Below are 27,223 nucleotides of genomic sequence, written 5' to 3' on the forward strand. Positions count from 1 at the left end.
TTAATAGGAATTGCAGTTTAATTTTTGAAGTGCATGACTTGCAGTATAGGCTCTTACCTTTTCAACAGGAGCACACTGTGTGTGTGATTGCTGGAGGGCAGTTGTGAAAATAATGATGCGTTTGAGGTTTTCAGATTCTCAAAGGACTCAGCAGTGAAATGCAAGTGATCAGTTTAGCATATGTTCTAAAGTGGTCAGAGATAGTGGAATACAACTAGGCATTGATAAGTAGATTCATGTAAGAAGCACGGAAGTGTAATATGATATGAAGAGTGGTTAAAGTATGCAGTGGTTTGCCAACCGGGCCAGTAATCACAATGATTTGAAACATGGATACAAAACAGTGAAGGGGTGAGGGGTTTCTTAGGATCTGGTCCATACATAATAACAACAGCAAACATATTCAGAGCAAGCTCGTTGTTTAACACATTGACAGGGCCAAGGTGATTAAGCAATAAGCTTGGGTCATGGCTGAAAAGGGTCTCTGGACCAGTCCACCTACCATTTGCCAAATAGTAAATAAATAAATAAGCTGACCTTATCCCATGCTGACTTCTTGCAAATAGTCAACATATAACTGATTATCATAACCTGATTAATCACTACTTATTCCATGCCTTATTTAAATTAATATTGTAAGCATCTCTTGCTCATAATAGCTTGCTGCAACCTGTTGTTTTTGTATACTATTACACACTGTGTATATTGTGAGTACCTACTAGAGGGCTTTGTAAATACGTTTGAGTCATATCTGTTATGTTCTGCGTTATCTGGAGCTTTTCTCCCTAGGCCTCCACTGAAAATGGACGTATATATAGTCAGACTATCCCGGTCAACAAATGTAAAATAAAATTAAATAAATAAAGACTCTCAAAATAAGCATTTTTACAGGTGGGCAAACCTCCCTGCTACCCCCCATGTTAATACTCCATCCCTTGCACCCTGTTACTTGACTACAGTATCACCAAGAAACAGGAACAGTTTATTGCCTAAATCTCTGTGTAGGAAAATACTCCCTTTTAATCCGTGTCAGTGCTTGGCAAAATGGGACACTCCAAGATGTTAGTCAGTGAGTAGGAGCCAGGCCTAGAGACACTCAAATAAGACTCTCTCAGTCAAATGTCCCACAGTGAAACGGAGAGCACCCGTTTCTGCATCTGGTAGTAATATTGCCTGAAATGATGAGATTTGATTCAACCCTGTGGAGACATCAAAGTGTACAGAACTGTTGCCATAACTGATGGGATGTACCAAACATATGGCACATTCTAGCTATGTGCTAATGTGAAGAGCTCTAATGGCACTTGCAGCAGAAGCGTTTCCTAGGTTGTTAGATGTGTTCTGACTCATCTTAGTACTTGCAACCTGTTACAGCAAACCCAAAGTTGATGTAGTTACCATTTGGTGTCAGACGTTTGAGGTTACAGAGTCTGACGCCCTCATACAGGTCACACTGAATGCCATGGCAGTGTTGTAGTTAGACTCCAGGCTGGATGCAAACTCTTTAATTGTACTTTACTCCTAAAAGGTGATCTAGTGAGTTAAGGATTAATATTTTTTCATGGTTTTACAGCTGCATTTTTATTCTACATATACGTGTGTAATAAGATAGCTTTTAAACAGAAGGCGGAATGAAACCAGTGTAATTATATTTATACTTCCTTAACTTCGCATCTGCTAAATTCAGCTTGCCTTTAACCAGTTTTCAGGAAATAGGAAGAAACTGTTGTCTATTTTAGCTTCACAGTAAAGCAGGCTGTTCATTTAGACATGACTAAAGTTAAACACACCCAGTAGTTTGTGTTCCAATTTTAAATTTTCCAGCTGACCAGAAGAAAGAAATTGTAGGTACCCTTAGCCAAGTCTAGGTTACAGGTACAAAGTGGCAGAGAGCAGATTGTATTGGGAAGTCAAAGAGAATACAAATGTTATAAAATAAATTTAGATCTACAGGCAGTTAGCAAAAGTCAGAACAACTGTGCAAATCTAAAATTGTAAAAAACTTAAGCTTCATTTTAAGAGGAAAAACGGATTTTTTTTTTCCGTGTATGATTTAGTAAAGGAAATTCAGGAGCTTCCGTGGTGTAACAGTACCTAGGATAGGCAGGAATGATGATGAAGAGAGAGTAATGCTGTAGGCTACGGATTTCAGAGCCTTGTAGCCAAGACCTTATCAGGAGTTTTGAGAAAGTAACCCCTACAAGGTAATATATCTGAAGAAAAAACAGAGAAGCCTGGTATAGTCTCAGGGTAGTTAGTATCCGTTTTTTTACTAGTACCTGAACATAAATCCTGTGATTTAAATGTAGTTTGTTTATGAATAGTTTCAGACTCTGTGACAATGATTAGTTTAACAGGTTATGTTTTAGAACAAAATAACAGTGGATGTGCTGCCTGACTTTGAGTAGTTTCAGTTGTCCTTGTTAAAAGTGTGTTGTCGTAGCAATGGTGCACACATTTTTAATTTATTGCTGCTCTCTTGATTTTTCCTGGCATAATCCATTTTGCAGTCCGCATTCACTTGCTACTTAAGTATTTCAACACATAAATTGCATAGCATTAGAAAAAGGAATTATTTGATTTCAAACTTTTCTTTTACTCCCTAAGGTTGTGTTCTCAGAGTTACATATTAAGATGGTAAGGGTGTGGATGAGTGCAGAAGAATATTATCACAACTAAAATGAAGGGAATAAGCGTACCTTAAAACTTGCACAATTAACAAAACAGATAAGGTTTAACTCATCTAGAATGTTGTGTTCTAGGATTGTGAAATTTACAGTGTTTTTGTTTCTGTATTTATATTGCGTCGATATTATACAGTGCAGGTTGATACAGGCATGCTAATGTAAATGCAGTTGTCTGAAGGGTACAATTTATAGCGTTGGTCTTGGCCAGCCCATGATCATATCTAAAAAAAAGCTCTTGTTTGAAATTAACATAATTGTCTAGGTAACACAAAATATGTAAATAGGGCAAAGAAAAATGGTGTGTGTGTCTGTGTATATTTGCAGTATACTGTGTTGAATGTGCTGTTAGTTGATAATGTTTTGCTGTGTTCAGTGACCAAAAGCATTCACTTGTAGAGTGTCGGAATTATCAAGGGTAGGGGCTTCAGCTGTTCCTGTGCCACATGGGATGTGCTTCTCTGTTGGTAAAAGAGAGTTTATTCTAGTGCTGAAAACTGATGGATGTATCAGATGTTTCAGAGTTAGGGGTGGAAATGTGTGTATGTGTATGCAGCTTGGGGTTAGAATAAGGGCTACAGAAGGCAATATAATTATTTTTTTGTGTGTTTGTAAAGGGCTCAGAGTCTGTGTGAGTATATGAGTATTATTGGATTATGGTTAGAGAGAGCACTAGGTAAGGAGGCAGATTTATTGTTCGGCAATTGTGTCACTGTATGTGAAGTCGTGTAGTATTATTGTTAGGAAAGGGGTTTATGGTCGGGGTTAGAAGTAACAGTAGATTTAGGGTTTGCAAATATGAAAAAGGTGATGAAAAGGGACATTTCCCCTGGTCTGCATCACAAAATAGCAATAGTGTACCCACCCACTGGTAACATAAAGAAATAGTGCTGTCCCAAAGGCCGTTTTGCAGAGGATTTACTTTCTAACTAGACAAATGCCTGTGGATAGCTGACTTTATAGACGTTTTTCAGGAGAAGACCCCAGTACTAGTGCGAATCTGGTGAATATTAAGCAGTGCTGCTCAGCATGTGAAGTCTGTATAAGAAAATGCCCTCCTTTGAGACCTTCCTAACACTGGAAAATGCAGATATTTGTGTCATCACTGAAAGCTGGTTCTAGAGCAGGGTCAGTACTCTCTCCTAGCCTGGCTTTTTTGGCTACCATTCGTTTAGGCCATAAGGAGGTATAACAGTAATGCTGGTGTTAGTGTGTCTAGCTTCATCTGAAACACTAGCATCTCTAGACTAATAAGAGCTGGACACTTTTTCCTTAAATACCTTATTTCATTTACATTTGTTAACTTATTAAGGGAACTGGTCTGAGAACTTTCTTTATTCACCACCAAAGACAGTGTTGTGTGGACAAAACAATTACATATCATGCCTACAACAGCTGACTACCTCTCAACCTCTTAGAGCAAAAAATCTGGACAAAGCCTAAAATGATGCGGGGACAGATTTTAAATATTGTTCTTGCAAACTTAGAAAGTTGATAGAATAATAGATTTTGCATTAGCATGAATTTTCCGAAGGATATGGAGTCTTAAACTCAAATATTTGTCATTATTTAATTACTTCAGTCCTCGGCTATTTGCCAGAAAAGTTCTCCTTTTATGAGAAACGCACCAAAAATATGAGGCAAAAATCTGGGCGTTCTGCAAAAATCTGTACAGTTTAGAAGTAACAGCTACATATGCCTTGATCAACATAATTAAAATAACATTTAGAATATGATGAAATAAAACCATAAATAGCAAATGTTTTAAAAACATGTATGAATGTAAATACTTTGGCAATTTTTAAAATTAGACAACAAAGTAGCATTAGTACTACAGTGATGTGACCATGCTGAAAACACAAAAAAGATGTCCAACTTGCAATACACAGACATCATCATACTGATACAGAATAACTTCTGCTGCTATCAAGTTGCAAATGGATATGAAAAAAGAATAGAAGGAAATAGCATAATTTGCTGTTTTTTATTAATATTTGGGACTAGTATTCAACTCAACAGTTGTGTATTGGCTTTCTTCTGTGAAACATTTGCATTTGTTGTCTTTTAGTAAGTATAGTTTCAGACTTTCCTTGAATTGATTTAGTCTATCAATTGATCTGTTGTTTTCAGGAATTGTATTCCATTATGTTGAAACAAGTTTGGTAAATGCTTTTTACTGTTCGTTTAAATGGTGGTCTTTTAATCTGTAGTCCTTCAGTGTTCCAAAGCATGTAGGATTGTTGTTTAGTTAGCTTGTTTGATGGAGGTCGTAGCTCTCATATAGAAGTATAATACTTGGTTACCTGTAAACAACCAGAACCTCTCGGTTACAAAATTGTTTCCTGTTACGTAGTGTGGTGGAGCAAACATTCTGCATTCTGAGGAGTAGTAGAGTAATTGATATGGTACATCTTGCTTCAGTGGTAGGTAAAACAAATTTTTTATAGGATACTTTGAGATAGAATTTGCTGACCAGTGATCGTAAACAAAACTTTATACCACGTCTTGGCCAAATACAGAAACCCATACATGACACCTGCAAATCATGAAACATGTCTGAATAAATTAAAGCCCCTCTTCATTAACCTGAACACCACCTTTATAGGAAACTTGAACTATCCCTCCATAAATTGTCCCACCTACCCTTCTGTACATAAATATGCTCAATGTTTCCTTGACTTTATCAATGCAGATACCATCCAGTAATGAGGCACCAGCATACTTGACAGTACCCTCACCAATGCAGCCCATGGCCTGCTCCCCATTCACACTGGTCAAGTAAGATTGTTGTATTGTTTTATTCAACATGCAGTCCCAGTATAGGTGAATGACCAACCCACCCTCCTTTATAGATCTCTCCAAGCCCCGGTTCTTTGCTTGGCTCTAGTTGATTGTCACTGTTGAAGTGACACCCCAACCCCATGTGTAAAATAGGAAAATGGGGTTGATGGATGGACTACAGATGGTTCAATAGTCATCATCAATTTAGCAAATAGCAGTGTATATACCTAAAGTTTATAATCCCATCTCAAATCTTGCACAGGGTCTTATGTTCCTTTTCTGAACAAATGCAATATCATGTTTAGAAAGAAGCCCCTCTGTTGCAACTCAGCTGTAAATAAACTCTACAATTAAAGTCAAAAGCTCATAGCCCTAAAGAGGCGAACAAAATTTCAGTGTGTTATAATCAACCTCAAAAGGGTTAACAAAGCATGCAGAAAGAAGATCAAATCCAACAGAGCTAATTATAAAGTAAAAATTGCTGTTAGCGTAGGATAACCACAAGACATTCATTAATTATGGAAAGAACCTCAGAAATATGCAGCGTTGCACCAAGTTTATCTTCATTACCCACTCAAAGCCTGAGACCTGAAGATTTAGTGAACATCCTTGCAGATAAACTCAACTCCATCTTCTTCCATCTGTCATTTCTAGAGTTCCCAATACAAAATATTCAATCTATCACTCCTCCTCCTGGTAATCACCTCTCAACCTCGTATCACAGGAATTCCAGGGAAAGCAAAAAACAGAGGGAACAAAGGCCCAAAATTAGGGATAGATTTTAATATTGCTTTCACAGACATAGAAAGCTGATAGAATAACAGGTTTTGTATTAGTGTGCTTTCTGAAGGAAATTAAATCTGAAACTTAAGTGACTGTCATATTTAGGGACACAAGTCCTCTATGATTTGTCAGAAAACCACAAACTGTATGAAGAACACACAAAAATATGGTTTGGAAATCTGGGTGTTCAGTCAAGTTCTGGTCAGTTGAGAGGTATGCTAGGAACACATATTAAAAGAGTTCACCAGGTACAAAAGCACCAGATCTGTAGGTCCAGATAACATATTGGGCTGTTTTCTGATACATACCAGAAGCCTGGAGGACAGTAGTTCCTCTGCACAAGGGAGACTCCACCTCAGACTTTGGCATCTGTAGATCTATTACCTTCATTAGCATAACTGTCTATGTGATGGAGCATATCATCATGACCTCATAAGCAGGAGCATGCAGTCTCAATCTCTAGATCCAAATCAGTCTAATTTTGCAAAAGGTACAACATGCCTGTTAATTATCTGACTTTGAGACAGTTACAGACCCCCCTTTGACTCCATTCCCACAGCTGATTGTAATTCGCATCTCGTAGTAATCGTTGTAGTGATATTGCAGGCTGTTAGAAATGATTTGAGATTCTTTGAACGATTTAGTTAACCTCCTGTAGTGTTAAGCAGAATAAGCTGTAATTTAAGAACTCAAAAATTGAATCATATGGTAAGTGGGGTGACCTGGATCTGGTATTGATACATGATTGCCAAGAGCCTCCAACATGGCAGGAGGTTGGATGACTACACGACCCTATATTATTAGTAACAAGTGTTAGTAATCTTACACTTTTTGAGTAACCTGCTAGTTAGCATTGACCCCACCTGAATGAATTGAGGTTGCTTTTTTTTTTTTTTTTTTTTATATTACAGAATTCTGGCCTCCAGTTCCACATTTCTGTTTCTCCCTCCAGCATCATGAAATGTTTGTCATTTTGCACATTTGATTTTTTTTTTTTTAAGCTCACAACTGAATGTTACAGAAGATATGTCAGCTAGTCTCACAAGATTCAAAGGTGTTTCTTAAACAGCTAGTGGATATCAGGAAGTAGCAGTAAACTTTTTTTTTTTCACTGAAAATTCAGCATGTGCTGGTGGCTGTACAAGTGAAGCTAGTTTGTGGACATTTTTCATGCACTTGCTCCAATTTCAAATGGAGTGAAAAGACAATTATAATTCAGAAAATTCAGTGTGTTTAAATGCATTTGCCTATATTTGCTGTAGCTGTAGCTGTCTCCTAGTATCTGTTTTAGTAGAACACATCTTCAATTGCTGTGGCTGTAAAAATGGGCTGATTTTTGCAGAAGTATAAACCATTTTGCACTGAGTGTATGTCGGATGTTTTATCAAAAGGTCAGATACAAGGTAAAGAAAATAAAATACCACAGTCAATAAATGCCGTGCCAGGAAGCAGAAGTTCCTTTGTGACAAATAAAAAGTTCTGTCACAGATAAGTCAAAGTTAAACAGTATGTTACAAGAAATGTGTCATTTTCCTGTCAGGGTAATGAATTTCCAGGAATCAGTAAACAAAATATAATGATTAAGATTATAAGTGTGTGCAGTGCTCTGTATGAATATGGGAAATCAGAGACTGAATAGCTACTTGTAGTTGACCGTTAGGAAAGTGGGTAGAGTTTAAACAAATATTTTGCAAAAGGTGGTGGTGGGGTTGAACCACTGTTTTCCACAAAAGCTGCTACAATAGCCAAAGGTAAAGCACAGTTTCTGAATGTAAATTAAGAGTATGCTGCTTTGAACTGAAGCTGGAAAGATGTGTAAAGCTTGCATTATAAAGTAGAGACGATAACTCTGGGCTGGAGTTTTCATAACATTGTTAACAACATATCTTGTAATAGAAGTTTGTGACAGTGCAGCCTTCTGCATGCCACAGTTGTACAAGATTAATAAAAGAGATTACATAGGCTTTAACACAACATGAGTAAGCCTTTAAGAAGAGAGCATGACAGTTTATGAAAAACACAAGCAAATCATGTTTCATGAAACAAAAGTACAGTGGAATGCAGTTCACAAATGGCAGATACATTGCATTTTAGAGAAAATCCCTGTGTTCTCCCAGAAAGCCCAGTTATTGGCTATGGTAACCACACTGCTTATTACAGTAGATGGTGGGAGTGTTGGGATTCATGGGCATTGCTATTACAAAGAAAAACACAAAACTACTGCTTAATGTGATGACAGTTTGAAATGAGAAGAGAATAATTTAAGTGACTTTTGTTGATGAACTGTATCTGCAGCATTTAGATAAACTGTAAGCAGTTAATATCTTACACACAATATATATATATATATATATATATATATATATATATATATATATATATATATGTGTGTGTGTGTGTGTATGTGTACATATATTTGCATGCGATTTTGTGTGTATTATGGCATAAGAAGTACACACACACCTTAGTAGTGTTTCCTGATTAATGGAATATTACTTTTGTGCATAATTCACTCAGTACCCTGGGAATAACTGACAGAAGAACTTTTTTAGATCTCTGTTTAGAAGTCTGTTTTTAAAAGTGCAGCAGTGTATAACTTTTTTCTTATTGTGTGTGAATCTGTATCATCATTAGGAAAAACATTATGTTCACCATTTATGTGTATTCTAGCCTGTTTTTAGTGCTCTTTATTATATTCCCTATTTTTTATATAAAAAATACTTTACATCGATTGTCTGATAGTTGTACAGCATGAAATGAAGGATAAAAATAGACTTCCCACTCTGTAAACTACAGTGCATTTTGAAGTAGAAAAGTGAAAATTAATTTATACACCTATGTAGAAAGCAGTCTATTTTACCCTTTTCTTATCTGAGTTGTCTTGGTGCAGTTAAGTATGAAATGAGTTTAAATTAAATGTAAAAGTTCTAACAGTGTCTGAAGGGGTGGTAATGTTCAAGTGGTGAGGGTTTGAGAGACTGAAAGATGGCACAGCCCTGCTGTGGGAGATGGCAAGTCAGCACAACCCTGATGCTTTTCATAAATTGGTGTTTTCTAGGAGAATGAATGTGATACAAAAGGCAATGATAAAAAGTGGCCATGTTATCCAAGAAACGGGTGTTGTACATGACAGAAGTGCTATTTTGGAGTCTTTCAAGTCTTTGGCTGCTCACTTGTTCTATTCTAGAAATGGCCTAGGTTTCAGGTGGACAGAAATAATTGCTTATTGTTGAAAGAAATGTCATGTTAGCTATGTCTTGCGAGGTAACAATCGTGGAGTCTGTGTGTTTAAATTATGCAGAAGAATGTTAATTTTTATCACTGACTGGTGGTTCTTGACAGAAGATGTCGTGAGTATTTAATGTAGTAAAGTGATAACACTTTAACCTTCAGATGCGTAACCCACAGCCATCTGGCACTGAAATAGTGCCCGTCATTTATTCAGAGGGAGGGGAGGAATATGAAAACATTGAAATACTGTTCTGTAAAATTAAAGTAAAAGTTGCAGTTGTGTGGAAGGAAAAAATCTTGGAAGTGTTTCTTAGTAGTGGAAAATACATAACCGTAACCTCATTACGTTTAGCCCAGTATCATTTTGAGGGGTTTGTTTTGACTATACTGCTTCAAATGGATACTTTTTTCTTTTCTTTAAGAATTATTTGGCAGTGCAGTATTCCATGGGTTGAAATGCATGTGCATTGCATGGATAGTTTTAGTGAGGTCTCTTGAATTTTTTTTTTTTTAGTGCTGGTTTAGATAATATAGAGGGTTATGATTAGGTATTTGAGCATAACCAAGGTAAACATTCCAATAATGTATGCCGAGAAATTCACATTGAGGGCAGAGCAAACCAAATTTCAAGATGTGAATCTTGACATCCAGTGTGAATAAATACTGGAGTGTTACCTGTTCTATGTACTGCTCATTACAGAAAGAAAAAGTGTAGAAGAGCCCAGTGTTTCACAGATTTGGCTACTGTAACCCACTTCATGCTACCAGATGTGTCTTTATAGTAAACCGAGCTTTAGTGGATCTGGTGTACCACAACACAGAAAGCAACAAGGGAAAGAAAAAGTGTAGGCACAAGAAGTGTTTTACAGCTTTGAAAGTTACAGCACACTTAGTGCTGCTTCACAGGACGTAGCCCAAGGAAAGTACACTTTGCACTCCTACACAAACAAAATCTGGCAATCTGAAGTGCTTTACAGCTTTTAAAGCTGTTTTATCGTCTTGCCAGTGTTCAGTGGTGGTTGCCATTTTTCCCTAAGCACTATATGCTTAAAACTTGAAGAATCTTTCTCTTTCCTGGAGTCACAGTAATTGTGGCACTCCATAATTTGTTGAGTTAAAGATGCACTGTATGCACATAGCTTGTGCAGCCCTTATATTGTTTTCTAGAATGTCTGACTTGGCTGATCACACACAAAGTCCATCTGTTGCAACTTGGTGGCAAAATTAGATGGGACTTCCCAGAAGCTTGTGTCACAGGACATACCAGTGTCAGTTAATCTGCTGATAAACCCACTGGTGTCCCATTTTCTACTTCATTTACATGATTTCAGTGAAAGCAACAATGTAGCTTTTGCCATTTTGTCTGTGAATTTTTATTTTCCTTCAGTTAAATCTTTTAGAAATTTCTGAGAGATCTTTCCCTCCTGTTCATTTTTTTAACTGAGAAGGTCTGCTAGACAAAGCTTGTTTTCACTCAAGGAGCAGGCAGAAAAAATTCTACGGTGGGTTCAAGTAAATAAGAGTAAAACAAATTATGAAGCAAACAGTGGTTATAAGAATACAGCATTATAACTAAAAGTGCATATTAGCAATAAAGGTTGTGTGTGCAATATTAAATATACGCTAAGATATTATGTATCAGACACATGTAAGTTTATTTATAGTAAGCAAGCCAAAATATTCAGGTAATGATGAAGCAAAAGTGGAACCCCAGAGAGTTCAGGCAGAAAAGCTACCAAAACCAAATTTGAGGTAAATTTGCTCTCCCAGGCCAAGGACAACCACAAGGCATTCTTTAGCTGTGTCCACAACCTCAAAAGCAATACAAAATTGTGTGCTAAGCTCATTGTAAATGGAGCCACCTATACTGAGCCAGAAGATATAGCAAACCTACTGGCTGACAAATTCAGCTCCAACTTTACCCCCCTCTCCCCAACTCAACCTTCCCTCAGGAAATACCATCAAATATAGTTGTTCTTATGTCACTAGGGAACATGTCCTTAATGCTCTCTGTAAGGCTAAGAACACTGCGTCAGTGGCCCCACACAATATCCCAGGATGTTCTAAATAGCATGACATGTGACCTATCAGACCCTCTAGAATTGCTATCTAAATGTAGCCTTCAATCAGTCTTCATGCCTCATGAATGGAGAACAGCAACAGTCATTCCTCTGCCCTAAGGTGGGCCATCTACAGACCCTGGAAACTACAGACCCATAAGTCTCACTAGTGTTATATGGAGAGCCATAGAAAGAATGTTTATGGAAATGATCAGTAATGGTATAGAAAACCTCCGGACACTGGACCCAACCCAATTTGGTTTCTTCAAGAGCAGGTCATCCCTACTCAACCTGGTGGATTTCCTTGAGAAGGTCACCAAAACAATGGACGAAGGCAAAATGGTTCACACTGCCTAACTTGACCTGACCAAGGCATTTGACACAACCCCTCACTCTGGCATTGGTGAAATGTTTAAGAGGTTAGGGACAAACCCTTATCTCACGTGGTGTATAGCCATTTGGCTCACAGACAGGGCCCAGGAAGTTACAGTTGATGAGTCCACCTCTACAAAGAGGCAAGTCACAAGTGGAGTCCCTCAGGGATCGGTCCTGGGACTGCCCCTTTTTGGCATTTACTTCTCTGAAGTCAATACCAATGTCACAGGCCTCTGGCTGACTCAATTTGCAGATGATTGCAAGTTAGGAGCTGTCATTAAATCGCCCACCAACACAAATGTTCTCCAGGAGGGGCTGACACAGACAATTAACTGGCACTAGAGCTATGGACTAAAACTAATTGCCAAGAAATACATAATAGTATCCTTCAGGAAGTTCTTCACCCCCAATAACTGTCATATCAACAACACACCTTTAAGAGTTGATGCAGTAGTCAGGGACTTGGGGACACACAGACAGTATTGTAGCCTTTGACTATCATGTGTCTGCAGTAGTGAGGAAATAGTTCTGTGCTGTTTAACTTATAAACAAAGGTATGGTATCTAGGTCCAAGGAAGTCATTGTTCCACTGTATTTGGCAGTCATTAGACCTGTCATTGAATACAATGCCCCCTTTGGTATGTACCTAACCAGGAGTTTCCTACAATTCTAATGTCCACAGAGGTTCCTCACTAAAAGAATACAGGACGCAAGTAACATGTCCTGTGCAGACCGCCTCAAGGCCCTATCCCTGTATTCTGTCTCATACAGACTGTTGAGGAGAGATCTATGCCTGGCATACAAGGCATTATGAGACCATACTCTGATGGACCTCCTGTATATCTACTAAACTAACAGCATCAGAATTACCTGTTCTAAAGACTTAAATCTTGCCTATGGTGTAAATAGCACCTGCTGAAGAGACAGGTATGTTTGCCAGAGACTTACCCCTTCTTTCGAACAGGCTCCCCATCCATGTGAAGCAGAGTTCCTCCCTAACCCAATTCAAGTGTAACTTGGACAGTTGGATGGGGAACAGGCAATTCATTCTTGGTTTGGTACATGTGTCTCTAATGGACACAGGCAGCCCATAAAAGGTTCATCTCCCACTCCCCTGCATGTAAATGTTACACCTCCCAAGCTCCTGCTTACACTTGTCAGGGGTACCAGAACTTGACAGAGATGTGGGATGCATGGCTAGGCTTAAAAAGGCTGTTGTGGTCATTAACCTAGTAAACAGTTATGAATCTATGAAGATAACATCAGGTTTGAGAGGACAGAAAGAGGCTGTATTCATTAATTTAGAGGGGAAAGAGGGAAGGTAAAACAAGAGGTAAAAAAGGGAGAGAACAGATGTACAGTGAGATATGAGTAGCTAAAAAACAGAAATTGGCTGCTGTCCTAGTTATATGCAGTCATGAAGGATCTAACATGGATTAACATATTCATTTTTTGTCTTGTCTTGGAAATAGAAACACATCTTAATATGGAAATGAGAATTTAAGCACATTGCTTAAGCACTTTGGACTGATAAGACCTTTATTATTAGTTTCTTGTTCTAAAATGTTATAATGAGATTTGGGTTTGAGCTATGGTTCTAAAATAACTAAAAAAAAATAGCAAACATTTAGTTTCATTAGTGCAGACATGTAATATTCGAAAGATGTTTTGGAATGCAGCCACTGATGATGCATGACAGGGACCAGTAGGACTGGAAGAGTGTAGCAATTTGGATCTGTTGATGGGAAATGGAACATTTATCCCAGGACTGCTCCCTGTACTACTGATGGACAGAAGCTCCTAACTGCTTTATCCCATGCATGGGTCCTCGCAAATTATCTATGATATGATATCTGTTGTTCTTATTAGGGGTAATATGTAATCATCAGATATGGGATGGGTAAAGCCAATCTCTAACCAAATGGGATAGGTTCATTTGAGTACAAAAATGAAAATTGGCTAGGCTTAAAATATCTTGCAAGGACAGCTATCCTAGTAGTTGCCTATGAACATATAAAGTGATTCACTGGGTGGTTAGGAAATGGTGGAGGACCTCTGTCTAAGAAATTAGACATGGAATTGTCATATGATAGACTATTCTTCATAAGGTGGAATGTAGGACAGTGTGTTAAGCAGCTTTGCTTGCTTTTCATTTACTTATAGTCACTTTTGTGAGTTTTGCTTAATAGGCGATGAAAACATAATTTGTTTTCAGTTTGTGATAACTTTTCTTCAACTTCTCTAACAGACATTTGCTTTTTATGTGGGGTATAATTCAGTGCAAAGACTTTAACTTTATTCTTCACATTCTTTGACAGGAGAAAGTCCTGACTAAGGCAAGGAAGCAGGAATTAAAGTAATCCACAGTTCCTCCAGTGCAAGAAGCATTCAGTAGAGCTCTTCTAATCCTGTATAGAGTAATATTAATGACTTTTCATTGTCAAAGTAATTGGTGTGACTGGAATAGGGATGATAATACCGTATTTGGCCTGTGCCCTAACTTCAAACAACAAAAGCGGTAAGATGGTTGCTGAAGGCATTAGGTAATATGACAGCTGCCATACATCACCAACTGCAAATACAGTAAAATAGATTATTATTTCTCTACAACAAACTTTTACCTTGTCAAGTAGGAAGCATAATAACCTATGCCAAATGAAACTAGTGTCATGTTTATTTGCAAACAACACTTGTTTAGGCCAAGCTACAGCACTGTAACTATTTTATACATTGTAAGAAATTAAATATACTTTAATTTAGAAAATGGAAAGCTCACTGGTGCAGTTTTTCTAAACTAAAAAAAGTGTTCAACACCGTAGATTACAACATAATGCTACAGAAGCTTCACTATATTTTTTTTTCTGAAAAATCGCTAATGGTTTCAAAACTACCTATACAGCAGAGCACGGAGTTATTCGAAACAGCTGTTCATCTAAAACAACAACCATCCCAGAAAGAGATCCTCATAGCACTGCCTGTACTTTGAACCATATATGTTTTCACTGTTTATAAATAATTCTTTCATGGGGCAGACCTTACATTAATTTGTATTGTGTACATGGATAATGATAAGATAACTAGAGTACATAAAATATAAGATATATTCTAAAATGCTCTACAGGAAGACTTTGCAATAAAAAACTTACAGTAATTACCAAAAAAAAAAACAACTGTAATGCTGTTTGGGATCCAATAAAATTAATAAAATAGCTGCTGCAGATTCTGAAGGCACTCCTTTACCACACAGAAAACAACAAAAATATCTTTGCATAATATTAGCTTAATAACCATAATTTCATTCTTGCACAGAGGCTCAATTTGACAGTCTTGAAGCAGTTAAAATACCCATGTCAAGGCTTGTCATTGTCATAAATGTACTCCGCAGAAATGTGTATGGCCTTCCTATAATTTCAGTCCATGGAAAAAAGAATCTATCCAGACAACTGAATATAATACAGTTTTTCCCCTTCCCAAGATCATCATTGTGACACTCTCTAAACAACTAAGTGGCTACCACTGACAGCAAGAGCATTCCTTCGCATTGAAACTGATACCTGGACCACATGGCCTACCACTAAAAACACACTAATTTTTAAAAAACATACTTAATTGTTAAGATACAGCACAGCTACTCTACTTGTCTGTTCACCTTTCTTAATCTCTACAGTCAAAATAATACCTTGCCTCTTGGAACAACTTACTAGATACAGTTAGAAACACAGAACTTAAATGTGTTTAAGATGAAACTTTATTAGATGTTAATAAATGCTGATGCTTCCAAAATTTAGAACAATAACTGAGTTGTTATAAACGTGTTTACCCTAACTAACTTCGCCATTCTCCTTACTACTAAAAAGTATACCATAGTCATTTGGTGAATGTGTATATAATGGTGATGTATAACAAACCCCATATAAAAATATTTTCACTCGTCTTTTTTTCACTATTCTTTATATCACATCCTGCATATCCTGATTTGTCTTTCTTAAAATAAATACATGATATTTTTTGCACCTGAACTATTTTTCTGAACTGTCTTTACAGCTGCTACTCAGGTATACATCTAGACATATTAGCAGCAATTACAATATTTATTGCACGCAGAATTTAAAACATATTCATACCGCCTGTTTCAGTTGAGGTCCAATGCTTCATTCTGCCCCTGTAAATTTTGTGACCAAACCCCTACCGTTATATTCCTCCTTACATTCATTATTCTGACATATTTTAGTGTAATCGTCTAGTTATTATTGTTTGGGTATTGTCTTTGCCACTTTCAGCTTAGGTCATGACTTGAATGGTCCTTGGACCAGTTCACTTACCCAGTTAATAAATTTAACTGAAATAAATAAATTAAATTGCTGTGTAGATGGGTGAGAAAAGCAATCAAAAAAAGAGTTTTCTAGTCATGCTTGAAGTTCCCCATTACTCCAAAATGTTCTTCAGGAGTAGTCATTGTAACAATAAATCATTCCTTTTGGGTTCTACTCTCCATTATGTTTGTTGCCTTAAGTCTCAGAGAAGGTGGCTTTCTTGATATAGCTCAACAAAGGCTTGCACCTATGATGATATGTAGCATTATTTGTTGGTACATGTTCCCTTCAGGTCTTCTTACTGTTTTCAAGTGTCACCCACGTCCACTAACCTCAAGAAAAAAATACAGACAGTTAGTTAATTTTCCCTGTCAGTGGATTTTTTATTATTTTACTGGCATCAGAGATCTGTTCTTTTATTCTCTGTTCATTAGAATGGTTAAGTAATGCCTACACATTTGTTTACGATGCTTGTCTTGGTTAGGGCTGCAAAAAACCACTGAATTGGCTCAGAACTCAATAATACATTTATTAGTACTTTTGTTCTAAAAGTACTAAAAACCTTCAGAATACTGTTCCCACAACTCTTTACTCTTAAATGCACTTCTAAATCACATATTACAATAAAAATTCTGTATAACTGTGCAGTCTCTTAAAGATACATGCACATTCCTATAAGAAAGTAAAACAAAATCTAAGATATAAATCTAACATAAAATTATTCTAATACATAAACTATTTATATTTGAACATTAAATATTATTTTCACTTCTTCAAGCCTCTTGCTTTCAAACATTTAATATTTATTATTTTGTTTAAAACTTAGCATTTAGTTCTATCTGCCATCTAGTTTCTCTGACTTAAGGCATTTCTGTTGTATCTCTGATAATCACATGGTTCATGGTTTTTAGAAAAATAAGATCTTTGATTTAACTTAGGACATTGGAGAGTATGTTTAAAAAGAACACTATTTGTGTCACTATTCTTAATAGAATAAAGAGGTTCTTGTATCCTAATGCTCAACCTAAGTGCAGTAGTGTCCATAAAAAAACAATAACATCTGTCAGAAATAGATGTAATTCCATAGGATTAGTTTATATAATTATAATGATGTCTTGTACATATAGTTCTATCCAAATGCTTTAAATTCACTAAAGCCTCTTTAAATAAGTAAGGGACACCTGCTAGAAGTTCAGCTTGTATACATGCCTAATACCTTATTGATAAATGGCATACTAACTTTTGTACTATTGCTTTGTAATAAACTTTTTCCCTTTCTTTTCTTTAAACCTTGGTCATTGTACTAACACTGATGTTATTTCTGAATCTGTTTTAATAATATGCCATTTATTATAAATACAATTCTTAATACAAGTGCTGTCTCTAGTCATTTCCAAAATAAAGCTGTTAACATTTTCATTAGTATTCTTAACATGTTTATCGGATGTTAGATTTATATATAAGATTTTGTTTTTGCATTCGTACAAGAATGCTGGTTTCTATAAGAGAAAGCACACATGCAGTGAATTGTTATAACTTGCGATTAAGAAGTGTGTTTAAGAGTTATGGGAATAGTATTCTGAAGTTCTTAGTACTTTTAGAATAAAGTGCTGAATAAATTTATTATCTGGTTCTGAATTCTTTCGGTGTGTTTTTTTTAATTTATTGTTGAGATTCATCGAGCCTGATTCTGGCTCTTGCTTAGGGCTTGCTCATAACATCAGTGATGGTGAATGTGTAAACAAAAAAGCAGGCCACCTATTTCTAGAGATAAAAGGCACTGACTTATGCTTTTACCAAAAACTTAAGACTTTAGTGAATTAAAGCCCAAGATGAAATATTGACTACAGCCTGAGAAACTGGAAAAGATAAGGAATGTACACAAAAGGGGCAAATACATAAAGAAAAGGTCTCATTACCCATGTGTTGTGGGACTTCTTCAAGAATTTCTTCTGCACATTTTCATTTTAAGCCCCCCTGTTCTTTGCTACATAGTCCTATACCTGCTGACTAGTGAAATTGATGATTTGGTGTTTTGTAACGATTTATAGATTTAATTCTCATCTGCTTTTAGAAGCCTACATGGGCTTGGATCTACTTATATATATTTGCTGTTTATTTAAAGAAAATAATTGCCCTTTATGGTCTTTCCTTCAAGATGCTCCTCATTTACTATTAAGAGTTTGTCATTTTATATGTTATTTGTAAAGTTTTAACAATATAAGGACGTCTTTACCGTGCATCTCAGAAATGTTTCCTTTATTTACTGTTAGTTTTTTTTTTACTTATGATGTTACTTGCAGTAGTTTATTTTCTTTTTTTCAGTTGGTTTATTATGTCCCCTTTTCTTCATTTTCATTTTTATATTTTCTGATTCATACAACAGTATGTACAGACACACACACACATACACACACACACACCCACAGCTTACTGTAGGTAATACAAAAGACTGTAGTACACGGATGTTTAGAAAAAATGCAGTTTGATATTTTGAGTCCTAAGCCTAAAATAATTTCAGTAGAAATGGGAAAAATCACATTAGTGTCAGACAGAAAACAGAATTATTTATTGCTGTGATTATTCCCTTAGAGCAGACAAACACAAAAATGCCCTTTATTCAGTATATCCAAAACCCATATATTCCCTCAGGTTTTCAGAAAATAATTCAACAACAGTTAAACAAAAATGGCCATCCTTTTAGCACTGTAGCAGTCTTTCTGAGAAAAAAAATGTAACTTTGCCAAAGGGCACACAGTCCACTTGTTTACAAGAGTCAGTTTTCTAATAAGTAGCAGCTTCAGCAGAACAGATGCTTATCACTTTAATCAGTACTGCAGTAGCCATAGCGATATGGAGTTATATCATTCCACAGAAACAAGCAGTTTTCAAATCTTCAGAGCACCTTGCACGCATCCAAACTGTCAGGCAGCTTGAGCTAAGCTGACTAAAAGGCATGTTTGGGTGCAAAGCCCTTCATAGCTTTAGTGCCGCTGAAGATTGCACTCCTCTGAGAACATTTAAGATCAGCACTCAGCTTGTGCTGGCCATTTGCTGGGCAGATAAGCTCCCCTTAAGGGAAAACCCTTCAGTTTAACATTTTTGTTTGTTAATAATATTTTCCTCCTTAGGAAAGTTATTTTAAAGCTAGGAGTTTCTGTTTTAATGGACTGTCACAAGACTGTGCTGTACTTTTACATGGAGCTCTCTTTTTTCTTGTCAGCTTAAAAGTTGTTTAAAGTAACCGAAAAAAAAATTCTTTGGAGAAATTGTGTTTACTTTTACTTTGTAAGGATGGGAAAATGATTTAAAGTACAGTTTACTGTGTTTGTCTGTGAAAAAACTGACTTTTTAAGACTTTTTGGTTTTCCCTGGTGGAGGCATGATTTTTTGGATTGACTATGGAACAGTCTGTTGGTCCTTCTAGCCAGAAAATGCAAAAGTTAAGCAAATAGCCTTTGCCATCACAGCAGGCTAGTAGTGTGCTTTAGTGGCAGGTGGATGACTCTGCTGTGGCTGTTAGTTGTACCTCAAACCACTCATCTATTACCCAGGATTCCTCTGGTGTAATTAAACAAAAAAGACCACTTCTATTCCCCCTGTTGTGCATATTTGCTAAGCCATAAAATAAAGTTCCAGAAGAAATGCCTAAATATTTTATTATTCCAATACAAAGAGTGGAAATATACAACTGACTTACCTAAAGAAGCATTCCTGAAAGCCTTCAGTGAACCTCTGAACTTATGACTGCATATTTAAGTAGTAATGTAAGTTGTCATGCTGAAAAATAATTTAAGAAGAAATAAATATATTAATGAATCCACAAACTACCGGAAGTGTCCTTGATGTTCCTCAGCCGCAAAGAGGTACGTTGCTACAAGCTCTTGTTGATATGGGGGCTCGTTTAAATGCAACTCCTTCCTTTGTGCTTCTTAAAGGGACAGCACTCTTTGTTTAATAACGAACCCAGTCCACAACTGTATTCTTGTTAGCCAGTCTGCATATTTGATAACCATCCAAAAAATTGACTATGCAATTAGATCCTGTATTTCCATAATGCCACTTCTATAATTAAGAGCCAGTTTCAGCAACTCTGACTGCAACTCAGCCTTTAACTGCTATATTTATTACAGCGCACATCTCCGATATATTTAGAGTTGGTTTCTTATATCCAAAGTCATGCCAGACTAAATTAAGCTACCACTAGTTTACTTAGAAGATCAAGAATCATCAAAGAGAAAGTTCCTTAGGCATTCTATGCATGTGGGCTATAACAAGTGTATACTTTCCTTTGGTTATTTGAAGATCTGCTCAAATTTATAAAAAACATGATGTTTATGATTGGAATAAGTAAGATGCTGACCTGCAAACATAATATATGTAACGATCCAATTATAATTAACGTATTTGCTCTATATTGAAAGGATCCTAAAATCATAACTAAAATAACTGATTGTTTAAACCCTTTAACTATTACACAGATGCTAGCTTAAATGGCTCTGATTATCAACATGCACCAGACAGAACATATGGCTTGAGGCAAAACCAAAAAAACTGATTATGATATATAAGCACTTGAATGGTCAAGTATCTAAGTTGTACTACATATGAATGTCTGAAGATTTCTGGAAAATGTGCGATCATTATCTACTTAGTTGCTGCAAAAATGTACGTTTTAATAAGGAACTTTTTTTTTTTTTTGCAGTGATGCATCTTAGTGAAAACCTGTTTATTGTGCATTTAAAGATGATCTTGTTAAATATATTAGTAAATATGCATATAAAAGGACTGCTAAATTCAAGCAAAAAAAAAAAGCTGAATACAATGTATCAAACTACATATATATGTAAATCGTTAACATCTCCTAAGTTTGATTTGAGTCCGTTAGAAATGATAAGGTCTTCAATGAGCAGTTTCACTTGAAAGGAGTTTTTCATAAGATTATTTCAGTGCTTTGCTCTTTTTTCTTAAGTCAGGAAATAAGTATGACCATATTGTAAATAGTGTTGTTACTGTACTTTAATTATAGAGATTTAGTGAACTCAACAAAGATACAAGCACTTGGGCACTACCCTTCAGGTGGGAGCAGATCGATTAATGGTGTACTACTAAAGGATAGCGAGTCTGGGAATACTTGATTGTTTGCATAATACCCAGTCAAAAATTACACAAAATCTGTTTTTGTGGGGTTCAGAAGGAAATATTCTTTGTGTTTTTGACTAAACTAATTATCCCCATATTTTTATATTACTGTCTTTCAGATAAAGGAGCTAAGTGGTTAGGCACTGAGGATGGTCTGAAAGGGTTGGTCTGAAAGGGTTAAGTGCTACATTCTCAAAAATAATTTTTACTACCCCATTATATTCTGTGCAATTTACTAAGGAGAATGATACTAATAGAAGGAAAATTAATGAAGAAAATAAAAAGGGGTAAAAAAGAATGGATAATTGTTAAAATATGAATAGTCTACATAATAAGGGAAAAAAAGGCTACTTATGCATCTAGCATTTAAATCTGAAGCTAGTGTAATATTTCTCCAAGAGACACGTATGCTAAAAATGAATGGAAAAAGACAAGGGTAAAAAATGGATAAAATCTATAATTGCTTCAAGAATTAACTGGAATTCCAAAGGAGTTGCAATTATAGTTTAAAAAGAAAAACTTTCAAGTTCCAGTTACTATTCAACAATAAGATTTTAATGGTAGATGGTGCATATTTGAGTTCCAAATCTCGAATTTCCAAAAACCTATCTTATATTTAAACATATGTGGCCTATGTGCAAAACAGCATGACTTTATCCTCAAAATATATAATTTGCTAAATAGATTCCCTGAACATTATTTTATATTGTGTGGAGACTGGAATGCAGTAATTGATCCGCTATCTGACAGAACCGGCAGAGGTAGTTCATGTAATAATCAAGCCTGAATGGCTTTAACTGATTTCATGTCTGACTTTAACCTAATAGATCCTTTTTCTCTAAGTCATAACTTCCTATCCAGAGACAAATTTACATACTATGCAAAGTTTTATAAATCTTGGTCAAGAACTGGCTTTTATCTCAGAATTTTTCTTGAAGGGAAAAATTACCTATTAACCAGAGCCAAGATTTTTTTCAGATTACTCTAACATAACATTATAAGGTTTGTGGCAAAATAAAGAAAATTTGAAAATTCTGGGCTGGAATTGGTCTCTGAATCCCAATTTACTACAAAAAGATGATAAAGTCCAAGAAATAACCCTTTTTTAGAAGAAGTAATAAATGAGCTACACATTATTAGTATCCCTTATGATATCCAGTAGGCAGCTTGTAAAGCCACATTGAGGGATCTTAATTCAAAAAGTGACATACTACAAAAAAATTTCCAAGGGTAAAGAAAAAGTGATGAAATTAATGAGACAGAAAAAAAGATGCAACTACATACCTTACAAAAATAACTATTCTAAATATGCCATTGATACTATACTTTGCAAGAAATTAATTTCTTGGCTAAATACTTAGTGGGTGGTAACACCCTCAAAAGCCCTAGCAAGAATTATTAATATCAAGCACACAAATTCCAGGATATCATCACTACATTATGATAACCAATCAGCACATACTGATATAGAAATTTTAAATATTTTTGAGAATATATGAAAATTTACGGGTTACCTAAAAATTGTCCTTTAAACTGTGTGTGTGAAGACTTTCTCAACTGCCTTAACTTTCCAAAAATCAGTGAATCACAGAAAAAATGTCTGGAATCCTCAATCACCCAACAGGAAATCCTGTGTGTCATAAACAAATTAAAGCCAAGCAAAGCCCCTGGACCTGATCGTTATGCAGCTGAGTTTTATAAAACTTTTGCTCAGACCACTAACTTATTCTACTGCAAGTATTTAACTATTCAAGACTAAATGGCATTACTGATCTATACTTAAATCATTCAAAATCAATTTTCATTCCCAAAAATAACTGTGATAAATCCAATCCGCTCAATTACAGACCAATTTCATTAATCAATGTTGATATAAAATTATGTCCTCATTGCTAGCAAACAGTCTCAAGAAGGTATTGCTTAAAATGATATCACTTGAACAGTCAGGCTTTATGAACAATAGGCAGACATGGGATAATACTTTGCTTGATTCAATGATTCAACTCATTAAACACGAAAGACACCCAAGATATGCTTTGGTACTAGACGCATGCAAAGCTTTTGATAGAGTTGATCTAAAGTGTTTATTTACATTATCCTATTACAATATTTCAAAATAGTTAATTACAATGATAAAACTATTATACAACTCGTATACATCTCTTCATATAAACAAACTTACATTAAATCCTATTAGAATTCTGAATGGTACCAGGCAAGACTGCCCCTTATCTCTCTACCTTTTTAACTTGTATATTGAACCACTTTTCATATATCCTAAAAATCGTTTCACCACATCCCTAAAATCTTGAACACCAAAGGGACCTTATCTGCTTTCGCCAATTTCGTGACTATATACTTTGAACTACTAAACTCTGAACTAAAAAAAATTAACTATCAAATGATAAAATCTTCCAAAATTTCGAACTATGAAGTAAATAAATTTAAATCTCTTATCACTCCAATAAACCCTGACTATCATGAAGGAAGTTATTTCCAGGAATTTGATATTAGGATAGAATACCTTTCAAATGCTTAGGTGAAATATTTGGACATAATCATCAACTCAGAAAGCCCAATAGCTTATATAAAATGTGGAATAACATTCTACACGATCCCTATAGATGGAGACAAAACTGTCACACTTATCAATGGCGGCAATAATTAAAATGAATATGTTACCCAAACTACTTTATCAATTTAATGATCTGGATATGGCCATTCCTAAAAAAATTATTTCATAAAATCAATACAGAACTATCAAAGTTCCATTGGCATACTAAACTGACAATTAATTATAAAACTGATATACCCCAAAGAAAAAGGGGGCTCAGTTTGCCTGACTTTCAATTATATTACATTATTATATGTTCTAATAGATTAATACAAATTGCGAAATATAATCCTAACAATGAGGATTGGACCCCCAACTGGGTTAAAGTTTGTTATCATCATGCTAAAAAAATCTGGTATTAGTCCTAAAGCTCTTCCTTTTGTTATGACTGAAAACTGGGAAAATAAAACTGCATCCTTCGCTTACTCATAAAATGAAAGTATTCCAAAGTCTCCTAAAAACTTTAAACTTAGAAAAGACCCTTACCCTATTACAACCCATTCATTTAAACCCAAACAAACTGAACAAGAGTATGATAAATTTGGATAAATATCCACTTATTAAAATTGTAATGTATGGGATATTCTAAAATATAGAGGAAAACCTTTGAACAAATTAGACTAGATCTTAACTTGAATAAATGTTTTTGCACTATATTTAGACAAATCATAGAGTTTGTAGCTAACTCAGCAATATCACCTGATATCAATATACCAGACATCAATATCTGCACATTACTTAAAGCGTTCTCTTGCAATAAAAAGATGGTCTCAAATGTTTATAAGTTAGCCACCTCAATTAAATACCAAACATGCACTTGTATCAAAAAATAGGTGAGGCAATGCAAATGGGAGACAAACCAACAATTTATTCGATAGTAAGCACTTTCACAGTAATCACTACTGCTTCATCAGACATTTACAACCATAAAAATGCTAATGTAGTTACCATAAAAAGCTATGTAGTGCATTTTACATAGGCAAAACGGACAGAATGTTTAGATTTAGGATAAGAGAGAATATTTATGATATTCATAATATATTAACCAATGCATTAGCGAAACTTACTTCTCAGATGGGACCTTTACATTAATTTATGTCTTATTATTGCCAAAAATGTACCAGGAAAGAGAATGGGTGATGTAAGGAAGAGGACAGAAGCAATGGAGACAAAATGGATCCTTAAGCTGAGAGCTAAGATGGGGAAGGGCTTGAATGATGATGTACCCACCCAACCACTACTTAAGATGAGAAGACTTAGGAAGTAAAGGGGTTTGGTTTAATATGCTTTTTAAAAGGTAGCTTTATGTTTTATTATAGGAACAGTTTTTAATACATCTTCCTAGTTAGTTATATGTGTGTAAGAGAGACGTGTAGTTATTTTATTGCATTGTTTATTCTTTGCATTTTGCATGTATATTCAGATGCAAGTATGCTATGTGACTTTAAGAAACTGTGTGATTAATTGTTATTTAATTAATCATGATAGGTTTCTAGTATATAAAACAAGGGCATTTTTCTGGTTGTAAATGTCTGATGAAGCAGTAGTGATTACTGTGAAAGCGCTTACTAGCGAATACATTTTTGGTTTGTCTGCTATTTGCGTTGCCTCACCTATTTTTTGATGCAAGTATTTTATGGTCGTATTGGATGAGGTATTTACCTGGATTTACTTGTCTATCTTGTGTTTTGTAAATACCAAACATCCTTGTTATATTCTAAATGTTGCGTCTTTTGGCTTATTCCAGTTAGGGGTCACCACAGCGGAACTCCGGTCCACTAATGTTTAGTAGTGGATTTTTACGTGCCGTGTTACCAGCCCTGACGCACGCCCATTCATGCATGCCTCCACACAGAAGATATTCTAGTTGAGAATCAAACACGACAACATCTTTTGGGTCAAAATAAGCAATGAAATAAGGGATGAAAAAACCCAGACTGCCACTGAATACAATCTTAACCTTACTCAATTTAAAATCGTATTCACATGCACATAATGATAAATAATGATGCATATCACACCCCAATGAAGCTTAATACTTTTAATCCCCAAATCAGTCCTCACTGTACATTTCCCAGAGCAGATCTATTACATATTCTGTGGAATTATAAATACACTTACAAGCTGTGGTGCTCTTTGAAGGTTAAATTATAAACAAATGGGGTATGAAAAAGTAACAGTGTCCTGGGAATTTGCTATCTTAGATATCACCACTCATACATTTTCACAATTAAAGTTGCATATCTTGATTACCCTTTTTACACTAGTTAAACTATATATCTCTCAAAATTGGTTACACCTGTCGAAACTTTCTTGGTCAGGCTTCAGAAAAATGGCAGTTCAATATATATTTTCACATAAACTTATAACTAAAAATATGAATAAATATATCTTATTACCAGAAATACTGGAACTTTCTCCTTGAACATTTATTAAAAGACTGAATTCAGAATTCTTAGCCATTCTTTGTTTTCTCAAATACAGATAACTAATCTAAAAACATATTTTTATCTGCACTATAGATATCATGCAGGTTTTTCTTTTCATGTGTAGCACTTATTGTACATAGTGTAAATAGTTGTATTTTAGGAAGATGTGTTTTATTGGTTATTGTATGCTCCAAATATTTTGAGTTAAAGCATATTGTTTCAATCAGCATTGTACCCTCTAAATTGTCAATTTAATGCTTTTTTTTTAAATTTGAAAACAAAATAAAGCTTTCTTGAAAAAAAAATGCTGGCAAACACATTTAATAAGAAATGGGAAGGGGATTCCAAGAAGAATAATAATCCTGGAAAGTCCCAAAATTAAGGACAGTCCAGTAAGTCAAAATGACTATTTAAGAGACTTTGCTCCCCAACCCTTTTTTCTCCAGAAAGTCTTAATCTCCACTTGTCTCTTTAACAACAACTAGTTTCAGATAAATGGATTCTGAAGATCATTCATCAAGGTTACAGACAGCAATGAAAGGAAATTCCTCCTTTCCAGAGGGTAATTCCTTATCCTCCAGAAAAGACTTTTGTTTCTACATATCCATTATCACATGCTGTCATCGGGTGTTATAGAACCAGTTCCCTGTTCTCAAGTGCAAAAGGGATTTTATTCAAGGATGTTTTTAGTGTCAAAGAAAGAAAATGGGTGGAGACCAGTTCTGAATCTTTCTATCCTAAACCCATTTGTGATGGTGTCCAAATTCAAAATGTCACTTCACAATCCTTTCCCTGTTCTTCCTTATTCAAG

Source organism: Protopterus annectens, chromosome 4.part0 (assembly GCF_019279795.1).
Source record: "Protopterus annectens isolate FY-2018-M chromosome 4.part0, PAN1.0, whole genome shotgun sequence".
Lineage (NCBI taxonomy): Eukaryota > Metazoa > Chordata > Ceratodontiformes > Protopteridae > Protopterus > Protopterus annectens.